The following is a 5,000-nucleotide window of genomic DNA, read 5'->3' as shown; positions in this document are numbered from 1 at the left end:
CAGTATGGAGCTCAGTCCACTCCCTGTGGTGCTCTGTGAGTAAATGTTCTCTTTATGTCTTCATTAGAGTCAGAGGTGCTGTATGAAGTTGGTAATGTGCAGTCTGAGGATCCTGACTGATGAGATTATGTGAGTTAGTTGTGTAGTTCCCTCAGAAGGGAAGATCAGAGTTTCACTTCCATGTGCTCAGGTGTTCTCACTCTATCCAGATGTGTTATGGAAAGGGTTCTGTTTGATGTACTGGGTTGGAGAGCAGGAGGAGAAGGTCTGGTACATGTTTGTACTGAATATGGGAACAGACCAGTTATCAGCGTACTTCTACACATCAGCGTAGCTGATGAAACACGGAAGTGATATGGATGCTTACGACTCTAGCAGATGAGTTTATCAGAGTTTATCAGTAAGACCAGTGAAGAGATGTTTAAAATGATCAACAATAGAGCTACTGATACCATGGAGTAGAGTTTTAGAGGAGAGAAAGAGATTTAGTGAGGGATCTAACATAAGGTTCAAGTGAAAGTGTGGGGTGAAGAAGAACCCCAAGATTCATAACTACATACACAGGGTTGACAGCCATTACATCACTATCACTATAGAAACCAGACAGTCTGTATATTTGAGATTTGGATCATACCAACATAATTTAGGAATTGAGAAGTCAGTAGAATACAACAAATCCAAAGAATGCCCACAGATATGAGTGGGAATACTTACATGCTGAGTGATGCTGAAACAGTCAAGTGCAACCTACAAACAAACCCTGTAGAAAATCAGTAGATAACATCCACTGCTTGGGCTGTTTTGTGTGTTGGGGGTAAATGTGATAGAATGTAACATACAGTGTATATTAAGATTTTAACAGACTAACTGGTTAAAAATACTGCAATCTCAAAAAATGTAACATGAGTAAACAATAAAGGAAGGTGACGATCAACAGGAAATTACCAAGACAAACATTATTACCCCTTTGCTTTTTGTAATATAAACGAAAACACTTATATTAAGAGGGGGAAGAATGATCTTGACCAACACAGACTGGCTGTATTCAGCCTGACACAAGAGAGACTCTTCATTTTATAGATATGAAAGGAAACCCTGTGACATGAACCTCAACCTCAAGTTGAGCACTGACCCAGTAACTCAGCTGTACCACTAACCTCAGTCTCTCTGCTGAACACAAACTCAATTCATAGACAAAACCTCCCCAACAAAGGACCCACTCCTCACACTCACTCAACCAGGATGCCCAATGCCTACCCCCCTAACAAAGGACCCACTCCTCACATTCATACATACATACACATGCACATATACATACATACACATGTACTCAACCAGGAAGACCAATGCCTACCCCCCTAACAAAGGACCCACTCCTCACATTCATACATACATACACACACACACATGCACATATACATACATACAAATGTACTCAACCAGGAAGACCAATGCCTACCCCCCTAACAAAGGACCCACTCCTCACATTCATACATACATACACACACACACATGCACATATACATACATACAAATGTACTCAACCAGGAAGACCAATGCCTACCCCCCTAACAAAAGGCCCACTACCACATGGTAGCAGAGAGACGGCGCATACTCAACTCCACTGAATTCTTTTTCAGAGCTTCATGTTATCAGCAGAAATGGGGAGATGGAGAACAACATTTCATCCTGATTTCGTTTCCATGTGATTCCTTGTTTTGGTTTCGTTAGTTCCCCTCATTTAGGTCTCTCTCCTTCATTAGTTCCCCTGTTACTTGTTTGTACCTTGTTAGGTTGTGTTTTTAAACCTAGTGTTTTCCTCAGTGTCTTGCTGGTCATTGTTCTAGCCGTTATTTGCTCATTGTGTTTTTACTAAGCCTTTGTCTATGGAAAGCCAAAGTAGTCAAAATTCACCTCAAACGTAATGCATTTTATTTGTAAAACACAGGGAAAAAAAACGGCATTTTGGACGCTTTTACACCGCAAAATACAGCATTATTTTTCACTACGCTGTAAAATACACTGCAAAAACCATCAAAAATGGCGTATTTTACACCATTTATATGTCAGTTGACACACCATAAGAAGCTTTGTTGCATGTTCACAGCATCATTCTGTAGGTGATGTGCAATGTAATATCAGGTCCCAGAGATTGCAATGCAATGTTTTAAAATACTCTGGATTAGAGCAGGTTACATTAACAGTAGGCGGCGCTATTCTGCTGCTATAGCTGATGATTTTAATATATGTCTTATTAAGAATAATCCTTTATATCTACAGGGTTTAAACCTCGACCACTGCAATTCTACATACCATCAGATTCAGCGTTCTCAGGTGCAGGGACCATACCAAGATGTGGTCACTACTGTGGGAGAGGATATCCAACTGGAGAAACCGTGACAGGAGAGATTGGGGGGAGGGGATGGGGGAAGATTCTTAAGATGGTAACTCAATTACCACCAAGCAAAAGGTGGAAATGTAGAATGCTATTTTAACGGTATAAAGCAAAAGACGCAAATAATATAGCTAGTCTCTGCGGTGAAGAAAGTTCAAGTCTATTGGCTGTCAAACCCAATAGGCAGAGCTCATTATCATACTATAAAATGGCGTTTTTAAATGCCGTTGTAAGCACGCCAAAACCTTTGGAACCCTTAAAGTGACGCTTTTTACAGCATTTCAACTAACATATAAACGGTGTGAAAAACGACATTTTTTATTATTTTTGCAAGGTATATTACAGCATAGTGAAAAAATAATGCCGTATTTTGCGGCGTAAAAGCATCCAAAACAAATTTTTACAAATTTACAAATAAAACACGTTTAATTTTAGGTGAATTTTGAGCACTTTGGCTTTCCGTAGTTGTCTGAGCTCTTGCCTTGTTTCACGTTTATTCAGTCAGTGTTCTGGGTTCTGCCTTGTTGTCTGTGTATCTGTACCCTGTTTTCTCTCGGTTTGTCTGTTGATTTATTTTCCAGATTTTCGTGTTTTTCTTTTTGTTTAATATATTTCCTGGATCTGTTCGTATCAGTGCTATGACCCTGACTGTCTTAACGACCCAGATTCTGGATTTGCCCTTAATAAATCTCGCTCTTCTCAGCGTCTGCGTCCACCTCTCTATCGCTCCACGTTACACAGTGTGTTCATGCTTCATAAACCCTCTAAACACTTAGAGAATGCTGGATAGGATGTCCATAAGTAACAGACACTGTGGAACTGTGAAGCAGCAGTAGTGAATCTGGTCATACCACAGCACACACCACTGTCCACAGAAACATAAATCACTGATGCCCCCTTGTGTTCACATGATGATACTTTTATTTTAATTGTGTCTGAAATGTTTTGCTGTCAGGTGTTTTCTTTAATAAATTAATTAATTGTTCATATTCATATGTTCCCTCTTTTATGTTTATAGTGCTCATTTCATTGGTTCAAGCTGGACTTGCTCAAGGTGATTAATATTCTGTTTATATATTATTTAAAACCCAAACTGCCATTACTAACTCTATTCAGCTATTATATGAAACATGGAATGATGGAATGATGTCATTAGACATTTATGAAAATTTGCTATTTTAAATGTATTAATTTACACATTTAGCATTTTAGTGTATGTATTTTATAATTAATGAATTTATTTAGTATTAAAACATGTGCAGGACCAGACAGCACTGACTGGTGTGGTAGACTTAGATTTAGATCTGTGTAATTTATTTGTTTTCAAAGTAACTGAATGAAGAATTCAAATGTTTAATGCTTCTGCAGGTCATGTTAAAGCTGTTGTGAGTGTAAGTCCTGATAATCACGTGTTCAGAGGAGAGACTGTGACTCTCAGATGTGACATACAGGGAGAAGGAGACACTGGGTGGACATACAGCTGGTATAAGAATAACTACAGTACCTACCCACACACCACATACAATCCATACATGATCAGCTCTGTTACACAGTATGACAGTGGTACATACACCTGCAGAGGGTACAGGGGAAGAGACTCTCAGAGCTCAGAGATCAGTAATGCTGTTACATTAACTGTGTCAGGTGAGTTTGGACTGTGAATTTAGCCAATAGACATTCATAGCAAGGTTGTTATTGTGTGTGCGTGATTTTAAACACTCAGGATTTTATATTTGCTGTGTTACAGAGAGAGCCCAGGCAGTACTGAGTGTGTCTCCACAGAGCTGGCTGACTGAAGGAGACTCAGTGAGTCTAAGCTGTGAGGTCAGAGACTCCTCTACAGGCTGGACATTCAGCTGGTACAGAGCTGTTCCCTACAGAGAATGTTTAACTCCAGTAACACACAATCATAGCTATGTGAGGTATTGTGTTGAGCTCCTCTCAGACAGCATCAGAGGATCTGGAGGCTCCTACACTCTCAGTCCTGCTGCTCAACATCACACAGGAGTTTATGTGTGCAGAGCAGAGAGAGGAGAACCAGCCTATCAGACACAGTACAGCAACACACAGCCACTATGGATCACTGGTGAGGACAAACAACAGCAGTGTGTGTGTGTGTGTGTGTGTGTGTGTGTGTGTGTGTGTGTGTGTGGATGAAACATTAGACATTCAGTGTCATAGTGTCATTCCTAAGTCCGCAGTCAGCTAGTCTTAAAGTTAAACATTCAAATATAAAATAAATATGTTAGAGAATGTCTAACAATCACACAAAGAAACACATTTTTATACATTGGTCAGAAGTAATTATGTATTCACCCCACCTTCTTTTACATACTAGCGTTGCATTCACCTTCATTACATCCAAACCAAACATTTGTCAACATATGGTCGTTCCTAGAGCTTCTTAAGTTCAAGACTGTTTACTCAATACGCACTAAATAGAAATAAAGATGCAGACTCTGGAATTAATTGAAGAGAAGCGCTGGTCCCGTCTTTATTCTGAGCTCAATGTTATAAACGAGGCATTATCTGGAGAAAGTCTAACAGTCTCAGGTGGGCTCACCTTTACACCTTTTCTTCAAGGACCCTTACATCACCATTTTTA

The 5,000-nt window shown here is 39.6% G+C and overlaps 2 long non-coding RNA genes across 2 annotated transcripts in view; one reads left to right on the top strand and one right to left on the bottom strand.

Annotated features, from left to right (window-relative positions):
• LOC118240599 overlaps positions 1 to 3,098 on the top strand; it is a 3,229-nt gene extending 131 nt beyond the window's left edge. The window contains exons 1-2 of the long non-coding RNA XR_004775511.1: positions 1 to 35; positions 2,281 to 3,098. The exon at positions 1 to 35 is cut by the window's left edge and continues 131 nt beyond it. This is a non-coding gene — a long non-coding RNA (uncharacterized LOC118240599). The remainder of the gene's footprint in view (positions 36 to 2,280) is intronic.
• Positions 3,099 to 4,860: 1,762 nt separating this feature from the next.
• Positions 4,861 to 5,000, bottom strand: part of LOC118240598 — a 1,549-nt gene continuing 1,409 nt past the window's right edge. Inside the window, exon 2 of the long non-coding RNA XR_004775510.1 lies at positions 4,861 to 5,000. This exon is cut by the window's right edge and continues 1,034 nt beyond it. This is a non-coding gene — a long non-coding RNA (uncharacterized LOC118240598).

The sequence above is a fragment of the Electrophorus electricus genome, chromosome 22 (assembly GCF_013358815.1).
Source record: "Electrophorus electricus isolate fEleEle1 chromosome 22, fEleEle1.pri, whole genome shotgun sequence".
In the NCBI taxonomy this organism is placed as follows: Eukaryota; Metazoa; Chordata; class Actinopteri; order Gymnotiformes; family Gymnotidae; genus Electrophorus; species Electrophorus electricus.
This window is presented reverse-complemented; position numbering and strand designations above follow the sequence as displayed.